Raw genomic sequence first — 14,656 nt, 5'->3', positions numbered from 1 at the left:
TTCTACCTCTTTTGACTTTGATCCTCAGGCTGGATCATCTCCATAGTTCTATTTCAAAGTTTCCTGATTCATTCTTCTGCCAGCTCAAATCTATTGTTAAGCCTCTCTACTGACTTTCTTAAACCAAGTATTGTGCTTTTTAACTCTAATTTTTATGTATTTATTTTAATACTTCTTACTCCTTTGTTAATATTCTCTATTTAATAGTGAGACAACTCTTACTTACACTTTTCTTCAATCCTTTAAACATACTTAAAATAGCTGATTTAGAGTCTAAGTTGATTGGTTCAAATACCTAGGCCTGTTCACCAGTAGTTTATGTTTAATATTTTTTCAACCCTTATGTATGGGATAAATTCTTTTATTTTTTTGCATGTCTGATAACTTTTTTGTTGACAATTTGACATTTAAAAAAATATATTGTTTCAACACTTGAAATCATAGTCCTCCTTTCTTAAGTGTTTATTATTATTGTTTCTGTTTGTTGTTTAGCAACTTTCCTGACCTAATTCTGTAAAGTGTAGGTTCTTTGTCATCATTGGCAATGAAGTCTGTCATTGGTTAACTTAGTGGTGGTTATCTAATGGTTTAACAGAAAGTTACTGAAATGACTGAACCACTAAGTGAACCAACCATTACTGATGGGGCCTGAGTATGTTTTGGACAACATCTTTAATGTTCAGTAATGAAGTTTTTAACTTTGGTAGTCTTCACTTCCTGCTCATACAGACCACAAGATCATTAATGATAATAAGATAGAATGAAGATTTAATGGCTGTTTCTTGGGCAGTCACTTAGCCCTGAACATATGTGTAACTCTAAATACATGCCTGGCCTTCTCAGTGTCAAGTGTTACGGTTCCTATCTGGAATATTCCCCCAAAGTCTTGTGTTGGAAGCATGATTCCCCAGTGCAGCAAGGTTTACAGGTGGGGATATTAGATAATGATTGGATCATGAAGACTCTGACCTCATCAGTAGATTAATCCACTAAGTGGATTATTCATGGATTGCCGAATGAACTACTGGGTGTGGGAATTAGTTGGAGGAAGTAGATCACTGGAGGTATGGCTTGGAAATACTTATCTTCTACTGAGCCCCTTTCTCTCTCTGCTTCTAGGCTGCCATGAGCTGAGAAGTTTTTCTCTACCACACTCTTCCACCATGACGTTCTGCCTCAGGCCCAGAGCAATGGTGCTGACCAGCCATGGACTGAATCCTCTGAAACTGAGCCAAAATAAATCTTTTATCCTCTAAGTTATTCTCATTAAGTATTTTGTTCATAGCGACAATAAGCTGATTATTACATACCAAAGAATATGTTAGAGCTTTTAGAGCTTTTAAAATTCCCCTAAGGACATCTTATTCCTCATTTTTTTCTATTAAGTTTTTTGGTTAGCTTTGTGTTGGCTCCAACTATTATTGCAGTCTCAGACAATTGTGATATTAACAATTTCCACTGATTGTTTTCAACAAACCCCTGGGGAAAAAAATGCTCAAAATGAAAGATGTCTCAATCATGCCAAATAAAGGCAAGCTATGCAATTGGATATTTCTAGAATACTGCCACGTGGGTCAAATACTGACAATTATCTGAGAAAGGTGTGTTGGGAGAACTCCAAATCTATTCTACCACATTCAGTGGTTTCCAGGATGCAGGTTTTCATTATGGTTGTGGAAGACCCTTCCTCCTAAGGCCTTTGTATTGAAAAGCTTGACAGAGGGGTATGGGAATAAGGCAAATTAAATCACTGCAAATCTTGCCAATATTAATGAAATTTGATCATTTATCTTTAGTAAACCCTCCTTGGTTTGTTGTCACTATGTAGGCAATTTTCAGAATTATTAAAATGTTGCTTTTCAACAACTTTTTAAATATTCTTGTTGCTTTTATGGAGGAGCAAATTTCTGGAGGTTTTTGCTTCAGTGTTCACTTATAAGTATGTATAAATTTTAAAATAAAATAAATACATAAAAATCAATGAACAAAAACATGAAGTAAATATTGGTCAAGTTCTAGAACCTTATGAACATTATTTCTCTTGCTATGTAACTTGAAAATAGGGAACAAACTACTTTCTGGGAAGATATCTGTAGATTGAAATATTCTGCATACAGGATTTCCAGGTAAAATATAGAATTCCTCATTCAAACTGAATATCAGGTAAATGAAAGTAATATTTTTGTAGAAGTAGGTCCCCAACTATTTAATGAAAAATGTTTATACTGAAATTTTATTTGTTATTTATCTGTAATTCAAATTTATCAGAAAATTATGTTTTTGTTGTAGTTGTTTGGTTGGTTGTTTTTGCAAAATCTTACAATCCTGCCCACAAACAATGTAAGTTCTGGCACTGCAAAGAAGAGTAAAGGCTACACTTCTCAATTGTCAGTTAAAGCCATAGTGGAGATAAAGGGCCACTGATAGTACATTGACCTAAGGGCAGATGCATTTCTGGCTGTGGGGAAGGGGAGGAGCAATACAAGCCATCTCTGCGTTGTGAAGCTATGTTAATGAGAACTCCAAATGGACCGATCCAAACAGAACTCCAGTCTAAGCATTTTTCCTGGCAGAGCCTTTGGCTAGAAAACCTCATTTTCCCAAATTCCAGAGGTTCATCTTCTCTTTGCCTAAAATTCTCAATCTTTTGTTGTGTTCAGGTCTGCCCCTGGACTCTATATTTTTTGGGAAGATCTTCAACCAAAGTACCATATTTATTCTGTGTTAGGAAAAAAAGTATCATGTCAAGTCAAAATAACCAGTTCTTGTTCCATTTATGTAACACATGAATATAAACATATTTACATATAATATATTATGTATAATCTAATGTTGATCTCTATGTATCATTTGTTATCAAGAGAAAAAAGGAGGTAGAGACAGAAAGGAAGAGTTATCTGTAAAGCATTTACTTTCTCCTTTAAATTTTTCTATATACTTTACTATGTTATAAGTATGTATTCCTTAAACTTATTAGTTTTCATTGAAGTATAACATATATGTGTTACTGGCAGAAATTGGATTAGATCTGTGTTCCATGGAGCTGAACAATGAACACTGTGAATGCAAGAAAATTTGTTAAGAAGAAGGGAAACTATAGATCTCCCAGCACAGTCCATGGGAGGGGCAAGACTGCCATTTAAGTCTTAGGGTACACTCTTTTTTTATGGGCTTCTTTAGAGTAGTTATTGCTCCCTATTTGGATTTGTTTCTAGCTAGTTGATTGGTCATATCATATTAGCCATTTTAGGGTCCTACTCTGGACTCTCTGTTTTCATGTCCTGCTTTCACAAGTAGGTGGTGATGTAGGAGTTTAGCTAGTTCATCCTGTTTTGCTAGTTTATCTTGTTTTGAAATGACTGTTCCCATGACCTCTTTCCTGATCCCTACCCTACTCTGACTGCCAATAAGACCCCTATCTCACATGCATAAAAGTGCAGATATCATTAGTAGACAGCTCAATAAAATCTCTCAAATGAATCTTGAGTTACTAACACTGTTTTGACCAGATTCAAGATGAAACATATAAACTTCGAAAGTTTTTTTTTTCTTTCCCATCTTTCTCAGGATTTATGTCCCCCGTCTTTCCTAGAATCTTTAAAAAATCTTTAAATCCTCTTAGAGACTTAGTTGTTTCCCCATTCTACAATATTTCTCTCATGTAAAGCACTGAAGTATTTTTTTGTATGTGCCATGTATATGTCAACTATCAAATTCATTTGAATCATGATCTATCTTTGGTGTATTTTCAGTTTTACTTTGAGTGCCTGATTGTAGGAACTACTGTGTTCCTCTTCAAACCACCATCTCTAGCACTGTGCTCAACAGTTTAACGAATTTTGAATGATCATTTGGATGACTGGCATTCCTGCATAATACATAGAATTAGCTCCATAGGTAGCCTTTGGATCATCCAATCTTGATTCTAGTTGAGTCAGATGATTCTTTCCAAGTTCCTTTTATCCTTACAATTATTTTTTTTAATTCTAATGGGACATGAGGCAGAACCATGGATTTAGGTTGACCATAAAATGTTCCTACATTGCTTCCAAAGCCAATTACCCATCATCCCTCATCCTCACATGGAAGATTGCTTTTTACAAAGCAATAGGCAATTTCCAAACACTTAAGGCTTATTTAGAAAGACTTGTATCCAGGAAACTAAAAGCCAGTGGCTAGCAACCCTTGGATTAGCGATGGTTCCAAATCTTTTTTTTTTTTTTTTTAATTTTAAGAAAGGTATTGTTGCCTTTCAGATTTAACCAGAAGATCAGTGTAATGCAATTTAAAATGATCCCAACAGCTTTTCACACTACAGTACCCATTTTTCTTTAGGGGAAAAAAGTTTTCCAGTAAAGATGCATCAAGAAATTTTGTACCAAATTTTTCAACAAGATTCTTCATTTTTAGCTTATTTTCATACCTATTTACCCAACATTTTATGCATTTTATGCTCTTCTTCTATTCTCAGATCCTTCATTCCTATCAGTATGGTGACTATTAGATATTGAGTTTACTGCCATTCCTTTTGGGTACGTTCTACCTGCTCCACTTTCCAAGTTTTCCTCACTAAAGAAACTCCTCCTTTCAAGTCCCCCTCTGCTTCTGACCCTGACCCCTCTCTACTTACTGACCTCCAGAGACACTCTCCTTACCACCTTCTAGACCCTCCTGTCCTGACCCTCCTCCTTATCTGAAACTGGCTCAATCTGAGTCAGACCACCCCCTCTCCCTGTCTATTCCCCAGTAAGTGCCATACCAGGTCTCACCAAATGACTCAAGATCCTGAACTTCTCTGTCCTCTCCACGAGGTGGCAGGGTCTGAGGGCATCCTTGGGTTCATGTCTCTTTTTCTCAAGACCTCTCCCAAATCGAAAAACACTCAGGCTTTTTCTGCTGACCCCACTATCTTTATTAAAGAATTTGAATACCTTTCCCAAGCCTATGAACTTGGTTGGCATGATGTCCATGTCATCCTCACCCCCACCCTTACCCCAGATGAATGCACTTGAGTCCAGGTAGCTGCTAGGGACCATGCAGACCAGGTTCATTTGACAGATAACACCATGCCTTCAGGCCTGGCTATGGTCCCTGACACCAATCCTGATAGGGACTATCAAAATGGAAAACAGGGCTGTTGCTGCTGTGCCCAGATGATACAATGTCTGCTGGCAGGCATGCAGGCAGTTTCTAATAAAGTTGTTAATTTTAGTAAACTAACAGAAGTCACTCAGGGGCCTGATGAGAACCCTGCAATGTTCCTTAACGGCTTAACGGAGGCCCTCACTCTCCTTATTAGATTAGACTCTGAATCTCCCTCCGGGGAGACCATTCTGGCCATTCATTTTATTACTCAATCAGCCCCCCATATTAGAAAAAAGCTAAAGAGGACTGAGGATGGTCTCCAAACCCCCACCTGAGATCTGGTGAATATGGCCTTTAAATTTTATAATGCCGGGCCTGGGGTTGTGGCTCAGTGGTAGAGCGCTCGCCTTGCATGTGAGAGACCCTGGGTGGTTCCATCCTCAGCACCACATAAAAATAAATAAGTGAAATAAAGGTGTTGTGACCAACTACAACTAAAAAGTAATTATTTTTAAAAAAATTTGTAATGCCCATGAGGAAACTGCTGAACTCAGCTGGTAGGCCCGCTTATAGAAAAGGGTGGCACTCCAGACATAAGTCCTGGTTGTAGCTCTGAGGCCAGCCCTGGCCCCCCACTGGGGCTCCCAGGGGTCCTCAGAAGTCTGCCCCACCCAGGGCCTGCTTCAAATGTGAACAAGAAGGCCACCAGGCCCACCAGTGCCCTAATCCAGGGCCCCCCTCTCGCCTGTGCCCCAGCTGCACTGGACAGTCACATTGGAAGAGTGACTGTCCCCTGGCGGGTCCTCCCCAGCACCTCAACTTCGGGATATGGCCAGAGAGGCAGTCCCTTCTCTTGAGCTTCTGGGACTGGTTGATGACTGAAGAAGCCCGGACTCGAGGACCCCCATAACACTTGCTGAGCCCAGGTGATGCTCCAGGCAGTGGGTAAGTCCATTACCTTTCTTGTGGACACGGGGGCTACCTATTCTGTCTTGCCTGCCCACTCTGGGCCTTTATATCCCTCCCAGATCTCGGTCATGGGGATAGATGGAACACCCTCCTTGCCGTCTGACCTGCTCCCTAGAGGGACATCCTTTTACCCACTCCTTTTTAATTATCTCTTTCTGTCCAATTTCCCTCGTAGGACAAGATGTTCTCCAGCTCTTGGGGGCTACCCTTCACTCTCACCCAACTCCTCCTCCCCTTGATTCAATCCACTATAGACACACCCTTCCCCACCACCACTCACCCCGTCCCATTGACCCCCCAGTTTGGGGCGCCTCCTAACCGGTAATAGCAACACACCATCAACCTGTGCAGATTCAGCTAAAGCCCACCTCTAAGTCCCCCTCTGGGAGTCAATTTACCATTTCTCTCCCCATCACAGGGGACTCAAGCTCATTATTAAGTGCCTACTAGACCAAGGCCTCCTTATTCCCATAGACTCTCCCTGCAACACTCGGATCTATCCTACCTGTCCACAAACCATCAGGAGCATACCTCTTAGTGCAAGACCTCTGTTTAGTCAACGAAGGGGTTATTCCACTTCATCCAGTGGTCCCTAACCTTATACCCTCCTCTCTCACATACCGCCCTCAACTTCCCATTTCACAGTTCTAGATCTCAAAGACGCCTTCTTCACAGTCCCTTTCATCCAGATTCTTACTTCCTGTTTGCTTTCACCTGGAAGGACCTCACAACAACTAACCTGGACTATTCTCCCTCAAGGCTTCTGGGATAGTCCCCAACTGTTTGGACAGGCACTGACCCGAGGTTTAGCTACCTGTGATCTTGGAGTCAATACCCTTCTACAAAATATAGATGACCTCCAATTACGCAGCCCATCTTTAGAGACTTTTTGGGAACACACTGCCCACCTACCTCAATTTTTTAGGTTCCCAAGGATACTGAGTTTCCCCAGCCAAAGCTCAACTCTCAGTCCCCTCGATTACCTACCTGGGCATTCTTCTAACCCCTACCTCCAAAAGCCTCACTGTAGACAGAATCCAAGCTCTTAAGAGCTTGCAGCCTCCTTAGTTAGCAGACCGGATCCTCTCATTTTGGGGGCTCACTGGATTTTTCCAACATTGTGTTCCCTATTTTTGTTGTTCTTGCCAAGCCCCTTTACCAGGCAGCTAAAGACACTCCATTGGACCGTTGATATCACTGGCCCACATCTCTAGATCTTTCCTCAAACTCAGAGATGCTTGATCTCCTCACCTCCACTCTCCCTTCCCAACCCAAATCGTCCCTTCCACCTCCTTACAGATGAAAAACAAGGGATTGCCACTGGTCTTCTGGCCCAGTCCATTGGACCCTCCTACCATCCTGTAGCATATCTCTCTAAGCAGCTTGACTCTACAGTATGGGGATGGATGCTCTGCTTCTGAGCCCTCGCAGTGGCAGCTGAACTTTCTGTTTCGGCCTTCCGACATCCATCCAGTCACACAATGGCCCTGTCTTCACTTCTCAGATAATCCAACAGGTCTCAGAAAGCCTCAATATCTCGTGGAAACTTCACATTCCTTACAGGCCACAGTCCTCAGGTAAGATTGAGCTGGCCCATGGGATCCTCAAGGACCACCTTACAAAACTCTCAATTGAGCTTCGAATCTCCTGGCCCAATATGTTTCCCCTTGCTCTTACCCGATTCCGAGCTGCCCCTAGAGCTCCCACAGAGCTTTAGCCCCTTCAAACTACTCTACAGCTGCTCCTTCCTGATTAATCACAACCTTCCCATCCAACACCCACTTCTGGCCTCATATCTACCTTACCTTACCTTGCGCTACAACCTCCTTTGGGAACATGTGAACTGCCATCTTCCTGCCCCTGCAGAACTAGCACCTTCTGAGGGTCCACTCCAACCAGGAGACTCTGTTCTCTTAAAGGAATTCCATCCTTGGTCACTCCAACCATGCTGGATTGTGATTCTCATCACTCTTACATCAGCCAAACTACTAGGCCACTCCTCTTGGTATCATGTTTCTCGCCTCAAGCTTGCCCCAGACCCTAAGTCCTAGTCATCCCAATTGGTAGGACCCACTAAACTCAAGATCACCTCTGGGCTTCCCACTTCTTCTCCTCTTGAGTCTGTTCCTACAGGTGCCCCCAACCCAAATGATGTTGCCTAATCCCTACCGCTGGCATTTCCAGATACAGGGGACCTGGGATGGTAAGACCCGCACATTAGGAACTAGTGATTACCAACCTGCTGAATGCCAAACAACTGTCTCCATTCTATTAACTGGCCTCTGCCTTCTTGGCAGAGAGCCACCTATCCTCTGCTTTCTATATGACCAAACCAAGTAGTACTGCAAGTCCTAACCAGATGTTTATGGAGGATGCCCTCACTCCTCCTGCAATAAGCACAAGGTCAGAAGGACCACCCAAATCCAATTTCTGTATACCAATTCTGGAGGTAGGACCTACCTGAATATCAGAGATCCCTGGGACAATTGCTGGGCAGCAGAAGTAGAGGGAAAACTATATACCTGGTACTGGGACAGTTACCCTTACGGAACTCTTAAGATTTTCCACACCTACACCTGGGTGATTCCTCAGCTCCACCAAGAAATCCTCCAGAAAGAAACTGCCCTCATTCAACAAATAGGGGCACGCGAGGTAAAGAAGGGAGACCCATTTTCATGGTCAGCTCTTGTACATCAGGGGCTACAACTCCCAAACTACTTCGGGATCAATGATATTTCTAATTGTTTTCTGTGTGCTGCTCTGCACCGCCTCCCGGCAATGGCAGCCTCTCTGACCTTTCCCCTTAAGAATTCCCAGGGGGGTGATGCCTCTCTGGCTCTGTCAGAGATCCCCCTCTTTGACAATCCCCTGCAGCAGCAACAAAAATCTTTCCATCTGCTATGCCTCCCAGGCTGCCCCCAGGTGCAATGTGACTATTATGGTATCCTCTCAGGTCCATGCACCCTCAGGATTTTTCTTTTGGTGGAATGTGATGTTGACAAAAGTCATCAATTCCTCTATTGCCCCTCCTTTCTGCACCCCTACTTCCTCAACTAACACTCTATGGGCAGGCTGAGTTTCTCGCGTTGAGCCTGCCTCCACCCACTAGATCTAAGTGGGCGCCTTTCTTCCAGTGGTCGTGGGTATTTCCCTTGCCTCGTCCCTGGTTGCCTCAGGCATCAGGGTCAGGGCACTGGGCTATCGCTTAGCCACAACTAAAGAGCATGAAGAAAAATTACAGCTGGCAGTCGAAGCCTCTGCCAGCTCCATGGCATCTCTCCAAAGACAAATAACATGGCTTGCACAGGTCACTCTCCAAAACAGGCAGGCCCTAGACCTACTCATTGCTGACAAAGGTGCTACCTGTCTGTTCCTCAGGGGAGAATGTTGCTATTACATCAATGAGACCGGCCTCGGCCTCGTAGAAGAAAACATCCATGTGCTTTACATCGGCTGAGTGAAGAACTGAAAGGCAGGCAGCAGCAGTCCACCTCACTCCCGGGTGGTGGAGCTCCGCCCTCGCTGCTTGGTTAGGTCTGATTGTTGGCCCCATCCTCATGATCTGTGTCTTGCTAATGGCTGCTCCTTTTCTCCTCAGATTTATCCAAAATCGGTGGCAGTAAGTCAGATGCTCCTCCACCCATACAGCTGCCTTCCCAATGAGCCCCCAACTCCTGACCTTCCCGAAACAATGCCCCCTACCAGTAGGAAGTAGCTAGATTAGAAGGGCGCCCTATAACATCCAAAGAGGTCAGATGTTGGGCCAGTAGCCTTCCCTTCCCCCTCCCTTTCATTGGCAGCCGCCAACCACCATGGGTTCCTGCGGCTGAAGCAATCACCCTATCAACTCACATCGGCCCTGACCAACCAGCGACAGGCACAATGCCCCTAAACTAGGCTTGGCCAACCTGCTGTTGGTAGCTGTAATTTAGATGGCCTAGGCCTCCTACCTCCAGCTCCCTTATTAGCATGTTCTTGCCTTTCCCGAATGCCCTTTCTGCTTCACACTCAGCTATTTTACATCTTAAATTGAGACCAAGGGTTTACTCCAACCTTGACTGTGTAAAATGTATTCTGAGTTTAGAAATGAGGAAGAAGCCCAAGGTTGGGCCATTTCCAGAATCTCAATATAGAGGCTATTTTGCTGTTGTTTATAATCTGTTAAATGCCCTCTACGTAGGAGCAATTTGCTTTCACAGAGCTCCTTGCCTGGATATCCTGTCCCATCAGGTTTATTCTATAACATGGTGAGGGTGTTGCTTCTAGTAATGAAAAAGAGACTTTTCCAGAGAGTTCAGGTTTTGGTTAAACCCATCAACACCAGTTGAACCTAATATGGCTTTTCTATGAAAAAATATAAAAACAAGTTTGAAACCTTTCAGCAATGACAATACTTTCCACATATTGAAGCTGGGGGACAAAGGCAGTCAAAGCAGATAATAAATAATTGGGTCTGATCAGGAAGATAGGGGCTGGTTGGAAAGCAAAGAAATCAAATCTGACATCTCCAAAGCCCTTCCCCTTTCTCCTCCAACCTCTTTCTAAGGTAACCTGATCCAGGTATTATTCCTCCCTGCAGGGAGTTGTAAGAGTTGTTAATTAATAGCTCCTGGGCTGGTCCCTTCCTGCTCCTATCCCTAGGTGGCTTCTTTCCACCCCAGGATCTTTTGCACCCTGCATCTTTTGGCCCATCCTTTTGGTCACACAAACAGGATGTGGAGAAGGAGAGACAAGATATAGGGAAAGATTAGCATGAGAACAAAGGGAATCTAAAATGTAGAAAAGGGGAAGGACACACCATTTCTTTGGATATCCAGCTCTGGGGCCCCTTCTCTGGGGAGAAGTCTATCTCTGTTCTGTCCTTAAAATAAAATGTGCTTTCTATGCTTGCCTCTGCATTTCCCGGGTGTTCAGTCTTCACTTTTGTGGAAGCGGAATTTGCCCTGATTGATTTTCATCACCCACACTATCAGGAGTCAGGAAGCCTGAATGTAAGCATGTCTCTGGCACTTACCAGTTTGTGAATTGGTGGGTTACTTAATCTTTTTTGTTTCCTCTTCTAGAAGATGGGAATACAACAGAACTGATTTCATTGTGATGAGGATTAAATGAAATAATGAAAATCAAGCACTTAGCATACACTGCACAGGAAAAGCTCAACAAAAGGTCACTGGTGTTATTTTCACTGTCTTTTATTTCTTCTTCAAATCCATGGCATTTTGGGAGAAAAAAAAAAAAGTTCAGAGTAATTCCATTGGTTACCAAATTAAAAACAAAACAAAACAAAAAAAACCCCAAAAAACCCCAAAACCCCAAATACCACCAAATCTTTCAAAATTTTGCCCTCAGAAATACCCATGTTTCTGTCAAGGCCTTTCTATTTTGCCAAATAATTTGCAGTTTTTTTCCTGTCACTGGTTTCTTACAGATTATGACCATTTCCTTCTCCATTTATTGTAACCAAGTATGGCAAAACTCTCCCAGCAGAAAGCTGAGAAGAGGGGGTGAAAGAGAACCAGACCAAAATAAACAAAATGCTCTTAGTCCCTTTTCCAAGTATTTTGGCAACTTGAAACTGGTGTTAATACTAGTTAAGCTGAGTGCATTCTGAGAGGTATGAGTAAATGTTTGTATTCACACTGAGTTGAAGTTTTCATCTCAGTAGGGTATATGTACATTATGCACTGTGACATTAGGGTGAGCAGTTGGTACTCTCCCAATTTTAACCTTCATGCTAAAAGAGGCTGGGGAGTTATTGTAAAAGCCGTTTTCATCTGTATATATTCTAGGCAAGATATCCCCTGGGGGTGGATAGAAATACTCTGAGTCAGGGAGCCAACTGCAAGTCTTTGTTCGACCACAGAAGTTAACTGTTCCAATTAATATCACTAACAATAACTAATAAGCACTCCTGAAAAATTACCCCAAAAGTTTACACAAATTCGTGACAGGGCCTATGACACATGGCCCTCTTGTCAAGTCTGTCAAGTTATGGGGCAGCCATGTCATATGAAGAAATCAATAGTAACATGTACCTCTTATCTATTGTGTTTCATAGGCAGTGGGCTACGTTGCCCCTTTTGACTAATGACATTAATCCATCTACTCTTTCATACATTTCTGTCTTCTTGAAAATTCCTTGTCAAGGGATGGCCAGGAATAAATGTGATGAGTTTCCTCTTTAGATATGTTCCCAATCAACGTTTTGCTCTTCACTTGCTTTATTACAAAGTTCAAGAAAGCAGTGGATTGCTGTCTGTGACTGGTGGAAACTCCTGGAATAACTGTGAGAAGGCAAATCAAAACACATAATAGATAGCAACTTTATAGTTGTGTGGTGAACATACATAACTATACATGAGAACTCTGAGGAACTTGTAAGTCATATAAGTAACTTGTCTAAGTGAGTTTGAATAACTGACTATGTATAACTTATCCCCTTCCCCCTACTTGTACCTATTTAGGATCAGATTTTCTGCAGAGGGATTCTTTGTATTGTAAATCTTACAAGAAAGCTCCCTTCTCTGCCAGAAACCTTTAAAATTTCAGATCATTTAATTCTGGGATGCAACATTGGAAAGTCCTCTGCTGACATAAAACCTCATTCTCCAAAGACTTGCACCTTTTGGACTTTATCTGTGTTATTTCTCAGTTGATTTTGAACTTGGGCAGAGGCAGAGTATTTTACTGAACTTTTAAAGCCTGAACATTATCATTCATCTCGTGACTACCATCTGCTAAGCTGTCTGATCATATCATCTCATTTGATCCTCACTATGCCTGTGAATTTCGCAACTGTCATCCCCATTGTACAGAAGAATGGACATTCAGCGAATGTCAGTGAAGGGCAGAAGCCCGTGGTCTTCTGATTCTAATGCTCATCCTCTTTCTGCTCTGTAGTGATTTCCAAATAATTTTTAAGAGCAAGTCCCCCCCCCCCCCCGCTTTTTAATGAAGTATTTCCAGCCAAATATGCAAACCAGGAAAAAGATGAGATGCTCTAGTTTTGTATGGGTGAGGGGCTTAGAATTCCACTCATCTAATTCCTCTACCCTTTATTCCCTGTGGAAATCCTTGAGTAGGTCCCTGTGGCTCTTCTGAATATAGCTGGCAAGCCACTGCCTCTCTGGATTTCCAAGGGATCTTTGCAGTATGATTGCTCAGGCAGGAGTCTGCCAAGATTTGGGGTACAGTTCTCAGTCTCAGAGACAGTCACAGGTAGCTTCTTACTGAGTCATTCCTGAGAACAAAATACCTGCCTCATGTGTTCGTGACCTTGAGCTGCCTTGGTACTTGCCTGTGATGTAAGAGAAGATGATATGTGATGACAGCTTGGCTCTTTCAACTGCCCCGCCCCGCCCCCAGCCAAGCCAATCCTTCCCCAACACTGAAAGTGCTGGGGTTGAGAGGGAAAGGGCAGAGCCTGCAAGGACAGCCACAGCTCAAGAAGGCTCATTCAGCTGGAGGACAGCCGCACGTGGATGTGGCACGTTTCCGAAGGGATGAGGAACAAGCACGGGAAGAACAAATGGTCACATGTGTAATTTTTTCCTTTTATGCAAGTGAAAGGTCTAATTTACAAATCCTGTAAACCCTACTGACTGTGGAAAGATTTGGCCATATGGAAAGGTTCCCCACTGTTGCCTTGGCTGGAGAGAATATTTGTAAGTTTGGACTAATTGTCAGAAATTAGTCACAGGGATGTTGTAGGGGATGAAGTCAGCATCACAGCCCTGTGTGGGGGCAGAGCTGGCTTCAATCACAAGATGTTTCGGTGAATGTTTTTTTCCTCTCATTTCCTTTCAGAGGAGAATAATTTCTGAACCTTTCTAGTAACCAAGCCTTTGTTCAGTAACTAAGAAACATCACTTTGTAGAAGCCTCTAATAATTATTCTTACAACTCTCATCTAAGACAGGTTTTGCATTTCTTGCCTTAATTAAGCAGAGACTGCTTCCATTCTGGAGGCCCTTTATGATTGTAATTTACATATTGATGGATTCTACATGTGCAGCCTCTGGATGTTATTTATATTTATGGGCTAAGACACTAAGGAATGGTGTGCTTGCACGTCTTCGTGTATGCTTGGCTTGAACAAAAGGGTCAACTGCCCCATTCAGGAAAACAAATTCAGGGATTTACTACAGTAGTGACCCCCAGAGACAATTGGTCCTGTTATTATTAATGTATAATTAATTTCACCAAAATTTAGTGTTTTAAAATAATTCTTGTCCATTGAGAGTCAGATCTGCAAACAGTTTGGCAATGCTTGCTGGCCTCCATGAGTTTGCAGGCAAAGACCCCAAGACCCCAAGGTCTTCAACTGAGCTAGATGCCAAGGTATTCACACACAGGTTGGCAGTTGACGCTGGCTATTGATTGGCGACTCAGTGGGGCTGTTGACCAGCAAAGAAATTCGACAGTATAGCAGCCCCAGGGTCATCAGAGTTCTCCCATGCTGGCAGGGATAGGCTCTAAAGAGAACTGGGTAGAAGCAGGACGACCTTTTCTGACTTGGCCTTAGAAGTCTTGTTTCATGGCTTCCACTGACTTCTATGGTTACAACTAAGTCACGAAGAGACCCCGACACAAGGAGAAAAGAC

The sequence above is a fragment of the Callospermophilus lateralis genome, chromosome 15, assembly GCF_048772815.1.
Source record: "Callospermophilus lateralis isolate mCalLat2 chromosome 15, mCalLat2.hap1, whole genome shotgun sequence".
NCBI classification, from domain to species: Eukaryota; Metazoa; Chordata; class Mammalia; order Rodentia; family Sciuridae; genus Callospermophilus; species Callospermophilus lateralis.
This window is presented reverse-complemented; position numbering follows the sequence as displayed.